Source organism: Equus caballus, chromosome 3 (assembly GCF_041296265.1).
Source record: "Equus caballus isolate H_3958 breed thoroughbred chromosome 3, TB-T2T, whole genome shotgun sequence".
In the NCBI taxonomy this organism is placed as follows: domain Eukaryota; kingdom Metazoa; phylum Chordata; class Mammalia; order Perissodactyla; family Equidae; genus Equus; species Equus caballus.
In genome coordinates this window covers 43,127,782-43,150,564 of record NC_091686.1, presented here as the reverse complement: position 1 = coordinate 43,150,564, position 22,783 = coordinate 43,127,782, and the positions used below count along the sequence as shown (strand labels likewise).

General features: G+C 38.8%; 2 long non-coding RNA genes across 2 annotated transcripts in view; both read right to left on the bottom strand.

Annotated features, from left to right (window-relative positions):
- Nucleotides 1–22,783, bottom strand: part of LOC111772835 (uncharacterized) — a 33,087-nt gene that overhangs the window by 3,882 nt on the left and 6,422 nt on the right. Inside the window, exons 2-5 of the long non-coding RNA XR_011437481.1 lie at nucleotides 16,514–16,578; nucleotides 15,085–15,122; nucleotides 13,688–13,793; nucleotides 13,442–13,557 (exon numbers count right to left, since the gene is read on the bottom strand). This is a non-coding gene — a long non-coding RNA (uncharacterized lncRNA). The remainder of the gene's footprint in view (nucleotides 1–13,441; nucleotides 13,558–13,687; nucleotides 13,794–15,084; nucleotides 15,123–16,513; nucleotides 16,579–22,783) is intronic.
- On the bottom strand, nucleotides 3,697–9,978 carry LOC138923611 (uncharacterized). The gene is made up of 3 exons (XR_011437482.1): nucleotides 9,861–9,978; nucleotides 7,762–7,833; nucleotides 3,697–3,831 (listed from the first exon to the last, which is right to left on the bottom strand). It is a non-coding gene; the product is annotated as an uncharacterized lncRNA (long non-coding RNA).

The following is a 22,783-nucleotide window of genomic DNA, read 5'->3' as shown; positions in this document are numbered from 1 at the left end:
AAACTACAAGAGGGCTTTTGGAACTGGAGAGTCTGGAGCAGAAAGGCAGGACCTGACAGGACCTGGAACAGTCTCAAAGGTCCAATGGGTCAAAGGTCATCTAGTGATGCTTCAAAACATTCTTTATGACCGTCCACAGGAAGAATCCCATTGGTGAACTTAAACCTCCTTTTTCCTATATTATAGGCATCAAATAATATTCATTCCTTATTATTATAAACATCACACATAAAATTCTCAAATAAGAGCAGGATGATGACTCTATGCAGACTATACATGACTGTCCAGCCATCAGTGCGACAGACAATGCAGGTGGAATCAGATTTCTGCAAGTCCTTTCTGAATTTAATTCCTAATCTACAAAATGGGGATTACAATAATGCCTGCTCAATCTACATCACTGAATAACTGTGAGCATCAGATAAGATGTGTAAAAACTCTCTATGAACCATAAGACAGAATGTCGTTGTTACCATAAGCTAACCAGGTAGGTTGATGTGACCTGTGTCATCGGCCCTGAGAACTGCCATTGGGAAATAGATGAGAACACCCAAGATCACCCTGAGGAAAGACTGCTTTATACAGAACAAAATTCTTGAGGGTTTTTTTCCAGGAAATTAAATCACTAATCAGAAATGGAAAGAACCATAGACCCTATAGAGTCAATCTGGGCATTTTGGAGCAAGGAAAGGAAAACTCAGGAGAGTTAAGTGAAATGGTGCAGAAACACAACACACTTGGACTGGAACAGAGGCCCGACTCTGCCTCTTTCCATTTTACCATCAAAAGCAAACATTCGTCAGTGTTTGAGAATAATATGAGTGTGACTTTAATTTGATTGAGAAGTGAAACTGGAAATTGTGTTCGCCTGTGTTTTTCCTGCCTCTTCTTCCTCCTTCCTCTTTAGTTCTTTTCTGATGCACCCACATCCCCATTCAGCTCGGCTCACTCAGCATGACCTCACCATGGTTTCTGTGCTTTATCATTCCATATATTTTTTAAAGATATTTTTAGAATTTTCAGAAAATTTATATGAACTGTCATAGAAAGATGTCGAATCAATAAATGAAACCGTAAGAGCAGAATACGTCGTAAAACAATATAAACAGCAATGTGTGTATGTGTATTTGCACTTAAGTTAACAAAGATCTTGGAGAATATGCACCAGCTGTTTACAAGGTTTTCCTCCTAAGGAGTAGGTTTGGGGAACAAGGAATTCAGAGGGACAAATGACCCCTTTCTCTGGAGAGAAAAACGAGGGCAATGTACCTTTTTCTTTCTACACTTCTGTGGTGTTTGAATTTTTCAAAAGGTGTCTCTTACTTTTATAAAGGAATAATAAAGGAAAGGAATAAAAACTTATCAAAATGTAGATGGTGCCGGCAGTCTAGGTGGCTTCTGAAATGGGGACGCGGAGAGTCAGGATCAGTGTGTCTCCACAGGCCCATGAGGAGAATCCTGAGCCGCAGACACAAGGATCCCATGCTGTGCGGTTGGCAGGCTTCCTTATCACAGGGAGCTAACAGAAATAGCACACATTTACGAAAATAGCCCTGAAAGGCATCCAACTGCTTTCACTCTCTGAATCTTGATTAGCCCCAGGTCTTTGATGCGGAATGGGGCAAACTGAGCAATAGGTGTGCATAATTCTCCTTGGAAGGGGTACTTCCCGTATCTCAACTCTCTGGGGGTCAGAGTCCCAAAGCTTGAGTGAAATCAAGCCGATCGGAAATATCACATGTGAGAACAATTAAGAATTTTGTTTTCAATGTAAAAGCTTAATACAAAGCCTACCTTAGGCAAATTCATGGAATGGAACTTAATAGAAAGCCTGCCTTAGGCAAATTCACAGAATGAAACTGTGACAAGAAGTCTTTTCTAGGTTCTCGGCTCCTTAGTAGCCAGACCCACACCCTCTTCCCTTGCCTTCCCTTCCTTCAAATCTTCTAATCCCAGTATGGTATCTCCATTTACATTAAAATATAAAAGACTGAGAACTAAAAAGTGATAACTGACCCAGGCACTATTTACAATTTTTTTGGCCAATGGTATTGACGAGGATCAAGGCTGCCCCTGCCCCAGGGAGAGAAGCCCAAGGCATCCTGCCCTACATACTGATCTATATCATCCTCCAGGAAGCATAGTCCTGCCCTCAACCCATTGCAGCTCTTACTGCCCATGGGTCCTGTCCCCCTGCTACTCCATGCTATTCTCTGAGTAAAAGAGCACTACTGCCAGACCTTGAGAGTCCAAGAAATTTTTCTTTTTACTCCTCGACTCACCGAGCCCATATCGTTTACACTGGTTTATCTAGTTTGCAAAGCATTTTTAACTTAAGAATTGTAAATGGGGCTACTGGAAGTAAACCGCAAACAGGGCAATGTTCTCCCCTTGGTGCGCGCACTAGTAGGAGCTCACATCTGCCCAAGGCCTCCCAACCAGCTTCACGTTGAGTCTTTGTCTCGTCCGCACCGCAGTCTTGCTGCAGAAGCAGCCCTTGCTGCCAGGAGGCGTTTGCCTAGGACTCCTGGTGAGGAAGCCCTGTTTGAAAGAGCTCTACATGCTCCAAGGAATGCACCATAGATGAGCCAGCCCAAGCACAGTATTGAGGAGAGAACAATGAAATAAGACTCCAAAGACAAGTTCTCGTTTTAACTGAATCCACGTGAGCAGTCGGGTCGTCTTTGTCGTCTGAGTCCCTGAGCTCTTCGGAGGATCTCACAGGGTTGCTGTGAGAGTTCATTGAGGTAATGCCAATTAAAGCATTTTATAAACGGCAAAGCCAAGGAAAACTAAAATGTCAAACTAGCCAAACCAGGTGGGGATGTCATTTTTGAGCATGGTTTACAGCATTGTGACGCTGCTTGTCCATGGGACACACGTAACAACATCAAACAGGCGAGGCAGCTCATCCTTTCTAGACCCGAAAATTACTTCTCTGTAGGGCCTGAGCGCCATCCAGAGAGCCCACTTTAGAAAACACTGCTTTCTTTTTTTTTTTTAACTTGGATGGAATTTGTCATTTTATCATAGAAACTTTGTTTTCTAGTTCTACTTCTTGTTTTGAGGCCTTTGTTCTGTATGTTTCAGAAGGAGGAAAATTATTCTTGGCACACACGAATGAAAACCCAAGCTTTGCCACCTGTGGCTTTACATTTAAATATTGTCCATTCTTATGTGAAAGTCTTTTTTTTTTAAAGATTTTATTTTTCCTTTTTATCCCAAAAGCCCCCTGGTACATAGTTGTGTATTTTTAGTTGAGGGTCCTTCTAGTTGTGGCATGTGGGACGCCGCCTCAGCATGGCCTGATGGGCAGTGCCATGTCCGCGCCCAGGATTCGAACCGGCAAAACCCTGGGCCACCGAAGCAGAGTGCACGAACTTAATCGTTGGGCCAATGGGCTGGCCCCATGTGAAAGCCTTAATGTAAGATAAATGTACTTGGAATAAAGGAGGATTTACATGAAAATAATGTAAAAGCAGGATAGACATTATGGAGAAAGATAAAGGTTTGGATACATAGGAAATTGTCCAAACATAACATACCCTAGGATCCTCAGCACTGTAGGGAAGTGCTCAACTCATATTTGTGACAGAAGTCTGATGCCACTGAGAAAATTCTGGCTTCACACTTGTCCAGCATTGTTATGTTCCAGGCACTGTCTCCAGAAAAGCCTCACCTGATGGCTGTATATTTCTTGAAGTCTGTGGACCACTGATGGCCCTTAGGTGTTTTCCAGGAACCCCACAGCCTAGTCTTCATTCAAGTTACCCAAAACACACTTGTTCTTTTTCACAAGTGAAAAGTATATTTTCCACTGCAGCTTGGGAACTAAATTAGATATGGGGAAAAAATTTCACGTTAAAAGATGCCCAAATGTTTCCTCAGACAAAAGGACCCTGAGTCTTTTTAAGGTTAATACAAGCTGGAATGCATAGTGGCTTTATTCCAAAGTCCCACAACTATTATGTAGGTTTCTCTCATCTAAAGGAAGAAAAACTTGTTATAATGGAGTTAATTCCAGGAAAATATGTTCAGATGGATTCTTTTTCAATCTTTTATTACTTATCACTTGTGAATTTGAGGGGGAGGCAAAATTATTTTCAAGCTAACTTGGAGGTTTATTGCAGATCTGAGCTCATATCTGCCACTGTCGTTGCTCTTTAAGTGCAGTTTTCGTCATTTTAACTGTCGTGGAAAAATGTTTCTGGTTTAGTCAATTTTTTTAATGAGTTTGAATTCATTTTTGTAAAAACAAATAAATTTGTATAGAGAAAAGCATTGAATACACAAAATCATCAAGTCTCTGACCACGTCTGGATGGTGGGAATGTAAAATTCTTTTCTGTATGATTTTTTATATTTTCCGAATCTTCTGAAAAATGATTTCACAAGTAAATTTTTGCTAATAGTTTTAAAACAGTAACAACAACAAAATAAGAAGTTGGAGACTGAAGTAGAATGAGGATATAAAACGCTTTTCACTGAAAAGCCAACGTTGAAGTGGGGTGAAGCTTTCCCATTCCGGGTTTCTTGCCTGCGGGATTTCCTTTGATTTGAGGAAGAAACCCTGCTTTCTCCTTATCTACAGGGTTAAATACAGACTCATATTAAGAACAAGAACAGAGTGAGGAAGCCCAATATTTAGCAGGGAAAAAAAAATCCCCCAAGGCCAGAATTTTTATGCTCCATAAAAATTTCCAACTTCGATTGTACCCTCCCACGCGTAGAGGGAGAATGTAGACTGAAATTTTAAAATTCAAATGATTAAGAAATAAGAAACGGTCCAGTAAATTCTGGGTAGCCACCGCCTTACAGAGTTTTCATCTACAACAGTGCATAGGGATAGTAATGACTTTAGAGAGTTTTGATCTAAAATATTACTTAATATCTAAATACTAAAATATAAATAAAATCTAAAACTTTAATCTAAACTAGGTATCAGGTAACTTCAAGTTGTTTCTTCCTGCTCAATCCACTGAAAGTTAACACAAAGCAAGTTTTTAGCAATATTATGTACAAGTTTTCAATCTTTATAATGCAAAATTCTTTCATTTAGGTCATTGCTATTTTGTTCTTCATCATTTTGAGATTCTAGGATTTGAATTTTTAAAGAAGACTCAGAAAAATCTTGGAACAACTTGGAGCCAAAATAAATTTGTCATCCAGAGAGTTCAGACAAAAAGTTGAAGCTAATAAACCTTAGTGTCTTTCTGCTCTTTCATCTTGAGTGAAGTTTGTAATGCTCTGTCTTAGCCAAGTCTGGGCTCTCCTGGAGATACAGAGCCAAAGGATGCGGTTGGGAGTCACCACAGACCAGATCATATCACAACCGCTTCTACACTGGGTTCAGAGACGCCTGGGTTTTAAGATAATTAGAGAACATGCATGTGACTTTCATTGTTTACTCATCTATGTCCCTGCTGACGGTATAGAATTCAGTGTTTATGCCTGTAGCTCCAACGCCATCAACAAAAATATCTGTAATTACTCTATCTGATCCACAGTCAGTATGAAGACATAATCACTCTGGGACAGTTTTGTGTATGGGGCAGGTCTGGGGGAAGCCTACAGTGAAGATAACAGCATTCTCACTATATCATCCAGGTCAACATGCAATTGGTTAAATGCCACCATTTTCTTACAGCTGTTATTTTCCTCATAGAACCTTTGCTTAAATTATCATCTGACATTTCAATTCTAGTGTATGAACGTTTGGAAAATTAATTCATTGCCTTAACTAGACAAGAACACTTTGCATAGAATTTATATTCTTAAATATTAGAAGTGAATTTAAATCAAAGATAGGCTAAATACAGAAAAGTAAATTGGCTTTTAAATGTTGACTCATTTAAAACAAAGGGCAACATTGAAAACAATAAACAGTGTACATTTCAAATTTGTAAGCTTCTTTTGATATAAATGTTGATAAGGATGGTAAAGACCACACCTACTAACAAATTGATCTACATTTGAGAAGCAAAAACACAAAAAGACAATGCCCCCTGGCTGGGCTTCTGGCCAGGAAGCCGGTTAAAGTACAAAGCCGCCGGCGTTCGAGCAGCGAGGAAGCCGCTCTGACCAACCCTGGAGGCTTGTCCGCCGGCATTTCTACTGGCAGCTCTTTCCAGCTGTGAAAATGCGTTTTTGTTGGGGTTTTGGGGGACGGAGGGGTAGCATTTCTTTTCTTGGCCCGGATTCTTGTAACAGCTGTTATCCAAAATACACAGCAAAAAAAATAATATGGAGTTCCCTAAAAGTTTTAAATGACAAAAGAGAGGCTTTTTGTTTTGTTCTGTTTTAGGCCTCTTGGTCCTGTCATTTATAACACAAAACTGATTATTGATAAAGAGTGATATTAATAAAATGATTTGTTTTTTGACAAATATTCACTGATTGACCTTTAATCTATATCCTAATTTTTTTTTAATTTTTTAAACTATTCTTCTCTGCCTTGTGCTGGTTACTTTGCATCTTCACTGCTGACTGGGTGATGTGCTGTTAGTTCACCTGTGGACTACTGTGTGAACATATTTAATAGTAAACTCAAGCTTTACGGTACATAGAAAAAGAGGTTGTTTTGCTCGAAAACTCCTTTGTCAAATGTTGTGAGGATTACAGTAGATCATATGTGTAAAGTATCCAGCATAAAGGCATGGGGGGTGGGGGTGCGTCTCAAGCACTGTGTCATATTTTCACACGTACCACAATTTCCTGAAACAATACTAGTTGTGATTATGACACTGATCTAAATTTCAAATCAGAAACATTTGTTTCTTTTTCACTGAGAAAATATAAACACTCAGAAGAGAAATTTCTCTTCCTACCAATAAGTGTGCAGTCTGCCCTTATCTGAATTCTTAAATTCCGCCTTCTCTCCTCTTAGAGCAAATGAACTGCTCAAGCGTTTCTCCAAGATCAGCCTCCACTGGGACCATGGCCCCCGGCCTCTTGCTTACTCAACATCTTTGTTTCCACAATGATGCCTTCTCTCTCCTACTGTCTCATCAGTTTCTCCCTCTGTACTAGATCTTTCCCACAGCAAGGCACATTGTCTATTATCTCTTAGGAGTTCCTTTCACCCTGTATGTCTCTCAAGTTATCCCTCTATTCATTGTGGGTTGAATTGTGTCCCTCAAAAGAAGCTATGTTGAAGTCCTCACCCTCAGTAACTCACAACGTGACCTTGTTTGAAAATAAGGTTGTGGCAGATGCCATTAGTTGAGGTGAGGTCATACTGGAGTAGGGTGGGCCCCAGTCCAATATGACCGGTGTCCCTATAAGAAGATAGACGTGTGGAGACACACAGGGGAATGCCCTGGGACAACGAAGGCAGAGACTGGAGTTCTGCAGCTGCAAGCCAAGGAATGCCAAACACTGCCAGGAAACCACCAGAAACTAGGAAGATGCAAGGAAGCTTCCTGTTGGTTTCAGAGCAAGTATGGCCCTGCCAACAACTTGACTTCAGACTTCTAGCCTCCAGAACTCTGTGAGACAATAAATTTCTGTTGTTCTAAACCAGCCAGTTTATGATCCTTTGTGACGTCAGCCCTACAAAACTGACGCATCATTGGCACTCTGCGTACAAGATTATTCCCACAAGCAGAAAACATTATGTCTTAAAACTTTCTTTGACCCTAAATCTGTCTTAAGCTATCACCCTAGTCCTTTGCTTCCTTTTTATAACAATATCTTTAAGAGTTACCTGTAATCGCTGGCATCGCTGGTCGCTGGCTCCCCCGCCATTCCCTGGGGCACTCACCTGGTCAGGGCCTCACCGCTCTCCACGTCTCAGAAACCATTTCGTCAAGGCACCTGACTGCACTTTGTTTTTCTTCAAAGCAAATAATATCAGATGTTTATTTCTTAATTTAGTTAGTGTCTGTTATTTTGGAACTAGAATCTAAGTTCCAAAATGACAGAGAATTGATATATTTTTTCACTCCCACACTCCAGGCCCTGGCATCCAGCAAGTCCTTAAAGAAATTTTGTCAAATGATGCAATGTGTTTGCCTTTAGATTATTAATTGCATGTGGTACATAGAATCTCCACCTAGATTTAAGCACTCTTTGTTTATGGTGCTACAAATTTTGCAAGGATTTTGTTATAATTTTTCAAAAGTTCAAAGGTTACTAATAAAGAGGGGTTTTATGCTTTATAAGCATACTTTATCACAAATATTTACCCCAAGGTAGACTGCTATGTCTTTATTTGATGTTATACCGTCCAAAGCTATTAGCAGATATTAATCTTCATATTCATCCTACATATTAGGGAAAGGTTTTTAACTTTTATCTTAGATTTGGAAATTAAGTGATTTAAGAACCAAAGGACCTTCTTGTGACATCTAAGTGGGTAAATGATAAAGTGTAAATGCGATAAAAATTTTGACTATCAAATCAGTTTAATTTCCACTAAAATCCCCCATCACCAACCCCACCTTATAATTTCATTGACATTTAAGATTATTATCTTAATTATATTAAGTGAGAAAAAATAACTTCTTCCTGGATAGTAAGGCATTTTACAAATGAGGAATCTGAAATTAGAGATATGTAAACAAATGCAATAAATGAAGATTTACTGCTCAGTTCAATGCTCTGAAGAACAGCAGAAATTTAGCACAATGACCCCAGTAAAAAAACAAATAAGAAGCACTGTTAAATGTATTATCTAAAATGTGAATGGGGCTATGATCACATTAGTCTATGATGCGATAGTTCACGGTAATCAACCACGTGTATCCATAAACTTGTCTTTCCATTTTCTCGTTGCCCTCTTTGTTTATCAGTAGTAAACAGCAGCTCACTAGCAAGAGAAGGCAGCACATTAAGGATGGAGAAATTCTGCTAACTGAAGCTGCCAGGGATCCATTGTCACACTTCCTCCCCAGGCCTCCACAATACAACACCACCCTGTATTTGATTCAAGCTATTTTCTGGAAATGATATAATATAATAATAGCATTTTAATCAACCATGCTTATACACAATAACAATAGTTTTATGCATACTGTTTCATATTTCCACCAAATTCATCTTGTCAATGTGTTGATTTCATAAAAAAATGGATTCAAGAAATTTCAAGGACAAAAGTGATACTGAATCTAACAACATAAAAATTATCTATTTATAAAAATACATTTGCATGCTATTTATGAAATCTTACTTCATCCCTCAGTTTAATTCAAACCCTCTTTACTCTCCGCCAGAACTCTGCGGGAGCCAGAAGCGTGGTGCCTGGAGCAGCCCCCGGCCGTCTGTGCCACATCCCCTTGCTGCCTCTGGCTCCAGTTTCACCTCAAGTATTTCTCTCAGATTTTCTGTCATGGGGTTTTCTCCAAAGTTCTAAGAACTTGTTCCACAACTCTCCATAGGAGAGAGGTTATCGGGGAGTCAACCACAAACCAAAGAGAGATGAGAGTCGAGAATAAAGTCCCAGGCTCGGTATTCCAGAGGGATGCTTCTGAGGAGCCTTCAGCATGGTTCCTCAGAGGATCCCCCAGGAGACTGTGCCCATTTTTCCCAGGGATAAACAGCTCAGCAGTGCACACATGATTCGCTTTCCTCCTTACATAAATTGGCTTTTCTCTTTTCCTGACACTCTCTCCATTCCCTCACTCTTACTTTCTGGGATTGCCTCTAAAATAAACCTCCTGAACCCCAGTACTTGTCTCAGATTTGCTTTTAGGGGGAACCCATACTAAGACAGTCAATGTCATTCTCTTAGCTTTCTCCTTTATCCATTTTATCTGGCAATAAATTATCAAGTTCTAATGATTCTACCATGGCTTTCAAATTAGTCTACCCTCTCCAAACCCATTGCCTTTTTCCTGGGCGCAGGCCATCACCAACTCTTACCTGGATAATGCTACAAACTTCTAACCAATCTTCTTGCCTTGTGAATTTCCCCTCGCCAAATTGTTCTCCAAGAGAAGTCAGTGTGCTTTCCAAATGGACTATCTGATCTACTTACTCACTCATAAAAGCCTCAAATATTCCCCATTATCTTTAGCATGATGTCCCTAACATGACTTGCAAGGTCTTTTAGACCTGGTTTTCCTCCTAGTCTCATCTCTCTCTTCTCACGTGATAAACTAGTCCTATTAAGTGACTTTCAGGTCTCCCACCAGCCATGCAATATCTCACCTCAGGGTTTTTGCACATGCTGCTCCCTTCTCTTGAAATGCTCTTCCCTACTCCTCATCACCACTATCACTCATCTGTACCACTCCTAATTTAGTTGGCACTTACTCTTGAAAACCTCTGATGCTGATTTTTTGGCTAGGTGCCCTTCCTATGTGTTCTTAAAACATATTATGCTATATTTTAATTGCCTATTTATGTCATACACTCACTTGTAATATTTGAGAGTTTCTATTTCCTACTGTCGCAAGTACTTCACATATTTTAGGTATTCAATAAATATTAGTAAAATAAATGAATTTACAAATTAAAAAATTGTTAAATAATGTTACTAGAGACTCTAACAACAAAAAAATTGGCAAACAATTTCAAATCATAGAAAGGGTTGAAGCAAAACAGAAGGAAGATTAATAAATAGAAACTCTATAAAAATCTAGGACAAAAATGCTATCTTCAGAAATCTTTGATACCATCACTGCTGTAACCATGGATACATGCCCACTCAGAATTTTTTAATCCGTTACTTTGAAAGCAATTTTAAAAGTTTGTAATACAAAGCAGGGATTTTCAAATGGAAAATTAAGTCAATCCCATAAATCAGTAAATTTTTAAATGACTTTTCAATGAGATGGCTTTACTATATGACTTCACTCAATGGAACAACAAGCGCTGAGCAGGACCAGCCTTTGAGCAAGGCTGAGCAGGAAGTGAACCATTCCACGCCTGTGGCTCCATGACTCCTCACTCTCACAGTGCTCTTTCTCCTCTCGTTGCTTCTACCTCAGCTCCTTGCTCTAAAATTGGAAGCCTCTCAGGTCTGCCCACGGCCCTGCCCCTTGGTGAATCTGTCTTGCCGGGATGTCCTGGTGAGTTGCCCTTCCAGCTATCAACCGTCCACCTAAGAGTCTTGCTGGAATGTCCAGTGGGTAGTCAGCACCACTCCCCGCCCCTCCTCTTTGTTGGAGGCAAACACATGCCAGCACTTGAGTGCATAAGTGGGAATTTCGGGTGAGCTAAGGTGGAGAAGTTGGTTTCCCAGGCAATCTACAGAGAATATGTGGAGGCGTAGCCTTGAAAAGCCTCACCAATTGCTCTGGGTAAGTGGTTCCCGTCCAAGAAGCCTCGGGAAGCACTTTCTAGCCAGGACTATCATCAGGACATCACTGCCGCCAAGTAGGAGTGTTTCCAGTATAATCCAGATAGTGTTGCTCCACTTAAGACAAAGCTTTAATCCTCACCAGCCTCTTAGCAGCAGTGTGCCATTGTTCTCAAGAGAAGGGGCAGAGCTGGAACCATACTGCCCCATCACCGAAAAACCCTAAGTTGTAGAAATATTGTCACCACTAACTATATGAGAAAGCCACTACAGTAGTCAATTCCTTAAAAATACCATATTTGACACTGCATAATTATTTGACGCTCAATTTAGCAGGCAATAACTTTTACCTTAAGAAATTTCTAGGTTGACTCTAAGGAGTAGCTAATGAAGTCATACAAATTTCAAAAAGCATTCAACAAATGCTTTTGAAGTGCCCGTTATGTGGCTGCCAGGCACTCTTCTATGTACTGAAGGGTCATCAATGAACAAAACAGATGAAAAGCCTTGCCTTCTTCGAGTTCACCTTTTAGTTGGAGTAGAATGAAATAACACATATAGTTCATTTTTAAAAAACACTTATCCAGTGAGTCACTGTGTAGTTATTAACTATCATCTTCTCAAAGAATAAAATTTAAAGATTTGAAAATATGTACACAATGATAAGCAGGGAAAAGACTAGGATGTAAAACTATATATGTTATATATAGGATATATATATATATATATATACACACATGTATTCAATATAACTATGCATCTTTGTGATTCACAAGTTTATGAAAAAATTCACTAAAGCATACGTGGAAAAGATGTAGCTTCCAGATATAGCTAGATATTGATTTAGGAGGAAAAAAGGAATATAGGTATACACTAACAGTTACTAGTGTTATCTTTGGAATGAGATTACAAATAATATTTATTTTCTTTTTTATATTTCTTGTGCATTCTTAATGAATATTCTTTTAACAGTAGCAGAAGACTACTACATTGTGTATTTTAAATGCGAAAAAATAGGCTAATATAAAACTTTGTTCATAATTGCCAAAAGTTGGAGGCACCCAAGATGTCCTTCAAAAGGTAAATGGATAAACAAACTGTGGTACATCCAGACAATGGAATATCATTCAGTGACAAAAAGAAATGAGCTGTCAAGTCACAAAAGATATGGAGGAAGCTTAAATACACATTGATAAGTGAAAGAAGCCAATCTGAAGAGCCTACATATTATATGATCCCAAATATACGATATGTGAAAAGGATAAAACTATGGAGACAATAAAAAGATCAGTGGTTGCCAGGGGTTCTGGTAGAGGGAAGGATGAACAGGCAGAGCACAGAAGAGTTTTAGGGCAATGAAACTATACTGTGTGACACTGTAACAATGGATATCTATCATTATACATTGTCAAAACCCATAGATTATGCAACACAAATAGTGAACCCTAATGTAAACTATTGACTTCAGCCAATAGTAATGTATCAATGTTGGCTCATCAATTGTAACAAATGTACCACATTAATGAAGGTGTTAATGATAGGGGAAAGGGGGGAATGGGAGGAGGCTTATGGAAACGCTTTGCACTTTCCACTCATTTTTCTGCTCCAAAATAAATCTACTTATTTTTTTTTTAAGAAATAGGCTAAGATGAACTCTATCTTTTTGACCTTTCAGTGTAAGAAACACTGTACAGAACAGTGGCTCCCATATCTTGGAACATCAGGGACCAGTAAAATTTCCCAAAAAGAATCAGGAAGAGATAAAAAGTTTTCCACTTTTCTTGTGCCAAGTAAGCACATTAAATACATACGTGTGTGCACATACATGCACATACACCCACACTCACTCTCTCCGTAGTATTCCTTAAAAAGGAAGGGCATTTTATCACCTAAATTGTAAAAGCATAATCTTAAAGTAATTCTGTTAAATATGATAAACTTGGCCTTATGAAAAACCTGCTCCACTTTGTGGCTTCGCTCATTTCACCACGTCCTTGTGCACATCTGTACCACGTGAATTGGGAATCACCGGTACACCGTACAGTGTTTTACCCAACTATAACTGAGGAAAGGAGAGGAATGTGCTACAAAAACCAGGACTCTAGCCTAGACTTTCAGAGAATGAAGAGTCAACTACTGAAGTCAGCCATTCTTGAGCAGTTGGCTGGCGGCATGTTCCACGCTGTTCTTTGTCACTTACCATCATTGTGAAATCATATCAAATGTGCAAAGGCTAACTTCATGTAGGCGGTGATTAGTCTGCCATAGTGGTCAGTCATTTGATTGTTTATGACCTTGCAGTTCTCACACCTGTTCCTGTGAAAGAGAACTAGAAGTGTACGTTCACAGACAAGATCCCCGGGTAAAATCTTTAGAGTATGGTTCACTGCAGAATCAATGAAGCAGTGATGGAGCACTGCCAGAGGAGGCAGGCGTCGTTACTCACCAAAGATCTCAAATAGGTACTCCCTGCTCCTCAGCCAGAAGGGGCTCAGAACTTCCAGAACCAGTACCGTGGTCCACTGCTTCTTCTGCAGGCTCTCCTCTCTGCCCTAGGTCAACAGCATTGCACCAGGAGGCTTAAATAGACTGTACCTCTATCTCCGAGAGGAAGCAGAGAGGTGAGGGGCATTTGCATTGAGGGGCCGGGGTCACACCTATCTGTTAGCTGCAGGTTATTTTACATGATTATTGGAAATAGTAAAAGACAACATTCAGGGAGATTCCTGAGCCCACCATCCAACTAAATTCTCTTGCTACCAGTGTCGGGCAAGTGGGGACTCCTGGAATAATGCAAGGCTTTAATAGCAGTCACCGAAGGTGGGAGAGGATTACACACTCCCTTCCCTTCCTCTTCAATTTCAGGCAGGTAAGGACAGGTCCACAATCTTCCTTTCACACTCACACCAGAGATTAGAAATAAAGACTTTGAACTGTGTGTTGAGCACCCGAGTGATTGTTATTCTGGGAATAAAGCAGTGTGGCCATATCCTTTTATCTGACTACTCTGTAAACTGACAAAGAGAAAATGGGTGAACTCATCTCGTTATTCCAGTTCCACAGAATTTACGCCAAATTAAAGGGAAAGTGTTAAGTACAAATTTTGAGGATCGAGTTGCAAATAATGTGTAATCCCTCTATCAAATATGAGAAAATTGATCCTTCTTCTGAGGGTATTGGTCCCACTAGAGAAAAGTAGTCTTAGACTCCTGATAACAGAAGTCAGGGTTATGATAAAAATTTAATGCATCCATTGTGCTCTATCTAAATTATTTGACTTCACTCGCTGACTGCTGTTTGTGCTAAATTAAGACCTCAGGTTTAAGGGTGAAGTTGCCACATTCTACATACTCACAAAGTGGCCTGGTGCAAAATAACCCTGCAGCGTTAGTAAGCGACCACTCAGCTCAGACAAAATCATCGAGGTGCAGACCATATCACACAGCAAAACGCAAGCTGGCCACCTGGCACTCTCGCAGCAAGCTGAAAGCGTCCTTCTCCACACGCACAAACTGAGGCATGCGCCAGAAGCCCTTTTCCAAACTGATTTTTTTTCAATCTATAGGAGAACACCCACCGCCTGACTCTTCTGTCCTCCTGACAGTACCCTCGATGACTTTTGAACCAGTTTTCCTAATTCTTGGTGTGTTGATTTGTTTGGACAGATTACACTAGTCAGGTTGAGTCTTGGCAACAAAAGATAGAGAACCCAGACTAGACAACTTGCCTAATCCTGAGGACAGAGTCACTTTTATTACAGCCCGTTGACACATCCTGGTTAAAAAAATAAACCCTACATGCGCCCTCCTTTCCTAGTCTGAAAGTTCTGACCCATTTCCTTACCTGTCTTCCATCTTGCAGCTGTATGGTTAATACCTTATCTGCAGAGTTAAGAAATGATGCATTACTGTCTTGTTTGCCAGTTCTGGTTTAACCCCCTTCCCAGATTCTTTCTCCTTCAGAGAATGAACTGCTGAGGTCTTGCCTCAGCAGTAAATATTAATTTTATTTTGTCCTCATTATAGTGTCCTCTGAGTAAAATGGCAGCGGTGACATTTCTCTCTCAGAATCTCTCTCGTCTTTGGTCCCTCTCAGGCACACATTTTCTCTACTCTCCCCTCTAACACAACTTGCTTTCCAGAAAAATTAATAAATCGTTCACGCTAGCGTGTAAGATTGGCAAAGTTAGGCCTTTTTACAAACATTTTTGCTTTAACAGAAAACCAAACTCTCAAAATTCCCAATGCTGGAAAGGCAGCATCACTCAGAGGTCCTGGGGAAAGAAACTTTTCTGGAGTTCTTTAAAGCATCCCCCTTAGGATATAGTGATCAGATTGGGATAACAACCCACTTAGTGGATTAACAGCAGTTTATTTTTTAATAAAAATAGAAAAGAAGGAAATAGAAATATCAAGGCAAGAATCACTTAGAGTAAAAGCAAATATTGTTTCTTAGAATTTTCATTTCTGTTATACAGGTTAACCTATATATGGACTTATATATGAAATATATAAATATATTTCTTATAATGATCATCATCAAAAAGTTAGAGAGTTACCTGTCCCTTGCCTCTTAGTCAAGTTACTAAGTTCTTTTGATTCTTGTATAATTTCCTTAACATCCGTCCCTACTTTTCCATTCCCACCATTGTCAACGGAGGTCAGATTTTTCATTTCAATTCTGAAGTTCTGCAATAACCACAAAGTCTACATTCTGCAGTCTCTTGCGTTGTTCTGGGTGTTTAGAGATTCTGCACCACAGCACTTCCTTATTCAAACTCGTTCTTTAACTGGTAAAACTTTGCAGGACAAAAACCTGCATTCCGTATCCTGGACTTCCACCATCTGGCCCCTTTTTACCTTGTCAACCTCATCTCCTGCAGACCAGACTTGTCTCCAGGCACTCTTCTTTCCTGCCTCTGTGGCTGTGCTCAGATTCTCTGACCCTTACCTTCAGCCTGAAATGGGCTCCTCATCCTCAACTTAACAGTTCTCTGAGTCACACCATCCTTCAAGGCCCAGCTTAGTTCCCATGTCCTCCAACCTCCTCAATACAGTCCATGACCTCCATCAGTTCCCAAGTCCTCCAACCTCCTCAGTACAGTCCATGACCTCCATCAGTTCCCAAGTCCTCCAACCTCCATAACACATCCACAGACCTACTCTGTACCTCTCCTTTCTGAGAAGCCTTAAGTGTTATTCTGTTTAACCCTTCCCTGCCCATATTGTCAGTGCCCTCATTTTTTTGATTTTTTATATATTTTTTATTTTACCTTTTCAAGGAGATTGTAAGCTTCTTGAAAGGTGGAGTCTCAAGTTCTTTCACCATCTGCAGCACCTACAACAAAGGACCTCAATAAATATTCTTTAATTGTGGATTTCTCTTTTAATACACATGATGCTAAGATCACTAGGATCTAGTAGTCAAAAAATTGACCATAAATTTAAAGAGATATTTACCATTCAGATTATTTTTAATATTTGACTTTCCATCAGATTTCATTTTCTAAATAAAAAGAAATTATTATTCTTAAATCACATATGAGCAATTAATTTTAACTTTCTAACCAACCGTACTCCTGCTAATAACAATAGTAATAATAATCTTGTCTCATTTCCCTTGGTTTACCGCTCTCTGTAGAGATTTTAACGAGAAAAGAAGTTTAGGATATTGAAACAAAAAGTGTTCTGAAGTGTTCAAAGTGGAATGGGTGGCCTCGTATGACAGAGAGTTTCTTCTCACTGGTGGGATTGAACCACAGATCACACAGGTACTTAGAAAAGCTGAGTGTAGAGGCAATGCAAGCATCAGCTGATGGTTGAGTTTTGTGGATTTATCATTCCTAACCTAGAAATTCTGTTTCTAAATTATACCTACTGACTAAGCAGGTCCTAAACAACCAAGGGCTACCTTTTTCTTCCTTCCCCCTTCACTTCTAAAATGTGTCCTATGGTGTGTTTACATCATAATGATTCATTAAAGGGACTATAATAAAACTTACAGGCATTGATAAATTACAAGAAAACTAGCTCTTTAGTCTAACATTCTATACGTTATCTCTCGGATTTTTAAGAGTTATTAAGTATATTGTAATATTTATTATCCTGCTTAGGTTTATCAACATTTTACACAAAATGAAGTATTACTCTTTACAATCTTAAAGTGTTAAGATTATGAATAGATTGAAAAATGAGAAAGTTAACCCTCACAGAAGTGATGGGGTTGAAAATGCAGTGCAGATACAGCCCACATTATATGTGTATATAAAACAGAGGGTCACCACCAAGACTAATAATAAAACAAGGATGTCTGCTCTCACTGCTTCCATTCAATAGTGTGCTGGAGGTTCTAGCAAAGGCAAGTAAGCAAGAAAAAGAATTAAAGACATCCATATTGGAAAGGAAGAAGTAAAACTTTCTCTATTCACAGATGACATGATCTTGCATACAGAAAATCCTAAGGAAAACACACACACACATACACACATACAAACCATTAGAGATAATAAATGAGTTCAACAAGGTTACAGGATACAAGATCAACATACAAAACTAATTGCTTTTCCATACATTAGCAATGAACAATCTGAAAATAAAATTTAAAAAGCAATCCTATTTAAAATATCATCAAAATAAATAAAATTCCTAGGAATAAATTAAATAAAAGGACAAGACTTGTGTACTAAAAACTACAAAACACCATTGAAAGAAATTAAAGAAGACCTGAATAAATGATAGAATATCCCATGTCTATGGGCCAGAGGGCTTAATATATTTAAAATGTCACTTCTCTCCAAATTGATCTAGAGATTCAGTGAAATGATATCAAAATCCCAGTTGGCTTTTTTTTAAAGAAAGAAATTAAGAAGCTGATCTCAAAATTTATATGTAAATGCAAGGAACACAGAATTGCCAAAACAGTCATGAAAATGCGGAACAAACTTGCATGACTACACTTCCCAATTTCAAAACTTACTACAAGGCTACAGTAATCAAATCTGTGCAGGACTGGCATAAGAGTGTACATAGAAATCAATGGAATAGACAGAAAAGTCCAAAAATAAACTCATACATATATGGGCAACTAATTTACCACAAAAGTGCCAAGACAATTCAATGAGGAAAGAATAGACTTTTCAACCAATCATGCTGTGAGAACTGGTTATCCACATGCAAAAGAATGAAGTTGGACCACATACCTCACACCACATACGAAAACTAACTTCAAATGGATCAAAGACCTAAATGTTAGAGCTAAGATTATAAAAAACTTTTTAAAAAGTAGGTGCAAATCTTTGTGACCTGTGATTAGATAATTGTTTCTTAGATTTAACTCCTAGAGCACAAGTAATGAAAGAAAAAATAGATTAATTTGAATTCATGAAAATTAAAAACATTTGTGCTTTAAAGATACTGTCCAAAACATGAAAAGACAACCCATAGCATAGGAAAAAATATTTGCAAATCATGTAGCTGATAAGAGTCTAGAATCCAGAATATATAAAGAACTCTGGTGATTCAACAATAAAAAACAAAAAACTTGATTAAAAATGGGCAAAGGATTCGAATATATATTTATCCAAAAAGATATACAAATGGCCAATAAGCTCACGAAAACACATGCAACGTATTAGTTATTAGAGAAATGCAAATCAAAACTACAGTGAGATACCACTTCACATTCACTTGGATGGCTATAATTAAAAGATGAACACTAAGCGATGGCAAGGATGTGGAGAAACTGAAACCTGCATATGTTGCTGGTGGGAAAGAAGAACAATGCAGCCACTTTGGAAAACATTTGGCAGTCCCTCAAAAAGTTAAACATAGTTGTCATATGACCCAGCAATTCTACTTCTAGGCATAAACTCAAGAGAATTGAAAACAAATGTTCTCAGAAAAACTTGTACATGAATGATCATAGCAGCATTATTCAAAACAGCCAAAAAATGGAAACAACTCAAATATCAATCATGGATGAATGGAATATTATTGAAACATTGGAATAGTATTCAGCCATAAAGAGCAATAAACTTCTGATACTTGCCAAAACATGGATGAACCTTGAAAATATTATGCTAAGTGAAAGAAGCCTGACACAAAAGGTCATGTATTGTAGGATTCTATTTATAAGAAATGTCCAGGATAGGCAAATTCATACAGAGGGTAGATTAGCATTTGCCAAGGGCATGGGAGGATGAGGAAATGAGGGGTGACTGCTTATGGGTTCAGGGTTTCTTTTTAGGGAAATGAAAAAGTTCTGGAATTAGATAGTAGTGAGGAGTGCACAATCTTGTGAATATACTAAAAACTATTAAATTGTACGTTTTAAAGGAGTGGATTTTACTGTATGTGAATTATATCCCAATTAAAAATAATGAAAGTAAAAGGTCAAACCATTTATCATGATATTACATAAGAAAATATCTAAATCAGAGATTAATTTGGTGATGGGAAACCTAGTTGTCAGTTAATCATAGTTTTTGATTGGACCTTTTGATTATCTGTAGCTATCTGTTTACATGTCTGACTTATACCTTTAACAGGTGCTTCTCAAACTGTCAGTGGTATAGAACCAATGTTTTTTTAATTTCCCGTCTGTCTCAGACCAATATTTTTTTAAAATACAATAAAAATAAATTACTAGCAGAATGAAACCAACACACGTAAAATTACTCTGTTAAATTGCTATAATCTTTCTTGAACATTTACTCTCAGTTGCTCTACCTCTTTCACGTGGACTGGGTAAGAAGGGTGTGCGGGCAGGCTCTGATCTACGGCTCACACTCTGGGGGCACTGCTTCGGGATAGCTGCTCCTCCAGGCAGGGGTGTGCTCTCTTCCCCCCAGCATCTCCTCAGGTAGCAGGCAGCAGGCACAGGTGGTAGAGATTAATTGCTGGTTAAATTGGGTCAATCAACTTACCTACAGATGGCAGCTTGGGCAATAAATAATTCAAAGAACCAGTGAAAAGACTGCTGGATTCAGAACTCAGGAAATAGAAAGTGGTTAAGATCAGCTCAACTCCAGACCGCCAGTCTACAGGCGCCATGGTTCGTAATGGCAATATTCTTCCACATTAGATGGCAATTATACTTTTTTCATTTCATGTGTTTACACCTTAATTCCGTTAAGTAGAGTGACATCACTTGCAAGATAAATAGCATATAATCAAAACAAAGCCAATAATAGAGACAGAACCACTTTAGCTCTAAAATGATGAAGAACTTCACTGTTAAACTTTGACACACAATTCACAAATTATTTACAGAAAGTGCTTCGTAATACTGCTAAGAATAGTCCTTTTTTTAGGAGAGAGGGGAATTTGAAATTTTTTTTTAAGTTCCCTTACCCGAAATGCTAGCAATTATGCAAATTGCTGCTGGAAGTCTTCATAACCCAGACCATGAGAGGTGTTTGAGGAGTGGAGCCTGACAGTGGGCCAGGGCAGCACAGCAGGCGTCATCATACCCCTTTGTCATTGCACAGGATGTGCAGAATAGTGATTTGAAATCTCACAACCTTCACAGCCAACCTAAGGAGGAGAGGTCAGCTGAATAGGCTCTGGGGACAACACGCTTTAGGCTTAGACACGTTCCCAGTTCTGAGAGTTGAAAAGAAATGCAGCATTTACTTGATCCCCTTTTCATGGCTGGAGAGTAAATAAAGATGCCGTCTGTGTGTCCCTCTTTAGAGAAGGGGATCAGTGGATGCTGGAGCAAAGGTGTCACCAGCCTGTGTGGGAGCCACAACCACTGTGCCCAGATTAGGGCTGTGATCCCATGGCCCAAAATGTCTGGCCACCAAAAACCAGCCTTTTGATGGAAGTGTGATACTTCCCTTTTATTTTTTGTGGGTGAAGTTATTCTACTTCCTGAATGAAATAAATAAAGGGAGATTATGTGAGTCTAGTCAACTTTCGATCCTTACATATTAACTCAATTAGGTAACTCTGTGACTTCTAACTTTCCTTTATCCTGCAATGTAATGCTGCCAAAGAATTTGGGAAGAAAGTAAAATGGCTACTTAAAATTTCTTGTATAAATATAAGGACAGAAACTTCCATAAAAATAGTGATTTAGTACAGTTCTTATTTCTCAGTACAGACCAACAGTAGTAATTTTTCTTTCTTTACAGAAAATCTACTCTGTAAAAAATAAGTACCAGTTATATTAGCCAAAGTATAATTATTCATCAACATTTTTAATGGGCCGGTTTGTTTCTCCTGTGACACACACACACACACACAATGTATATCTTGACACAGCCATTCCTTTTGAGCTAGCGTTCCACATAAGATAATTTTTTTAAAATCTTTTTCAAACTCCCTCCCCCTACACAAATATAAAACTAAATGCTCACCATCAGAGGATGATATGGATCCAATTCCAATTCTTTGCTCAAAAACAGTAAGGGCACTAATCAAAAATTTATCCCTCCTTTCCTATATAAATTGTACCACTAGGTAACCCAATAGCAGGCGAAGGAAGCATCTCTTTATAAAAGTACTTCAGCCAATCATCGAAATCCAAGTGATAGAATTGGAGTATCAGCCTTTGCCACTCCCCATGAATGAATAATTTGAGGCAATGAGTGTCAACATCTGCTAATGTCAGAAGAAGAAAAACAGCGAGACGTACGGGTCAGTGGAATCAAATCTGAGCCTGATCCAGCTGCCAATGTTAGGGAATGCAGAGGACAACAGAGCAGGTTGAACTACACCATGAGGAGGCAATCAAAACAGTCCGGGCTGCAAGACACTGCATGTTAAATGGCCCAGTGCCTTCAACAGGTAAACCATAAGGCAAAGAATGGAATGGAGGATACCCTGTAGAATAAAATATGTAAAGGATGTATCAAATATTTTAAGTAGGAGAAACTAACTATAGTATCTAACAAAGCAAACTCAAGGATGAAATCCTAAAGAAGGAGGTGATTGCTGTAAAAATCAGGACAGAGGCTACCTTTGGAGAGAGGGCGGGTGTGATTGGCACAGGTCACCTGGAGGGGCTTCTGGAATGGCTGGGAAAACTTTTATTTTGGCCTGAGTGATAGTTAAAAGAGCATTTGGCTTATAATAATGCGAAGCCATACAATTCTTTTGTGTGGTTTTTCTAGATCTGTATTCTATTTTACAATAAAAAGGAAAAAATATATAATCCTTGTGATGAAAAAAAGAATCAAAACTAATACCACTTTATTTGACACTGCATCACTCATGTGGAAAACACCATAAAGGCTCCCAGTGATAAAATGGATAAACTGTGGTACATTATGTAATGGAATACTACTCCAAAATAAAAAGAACAAGTTACAGATACATGCAGCAACATGAGTGAATTTCAAAAAGAATTTCTTAAATGAATAACACCTCACACAAAAGGCACATGCTGTCTGAATATATTTACAGGACATTCTATGACAGACTATGTTAATCCATGGCAGAAAAAATGAATATACGAGTTGTCTCTGGGGCAGTGGGTATGAATATTAACTGGGAAAGAACACAGGGTTTCTGATGTGAACGTGATGGTCTATATTGCA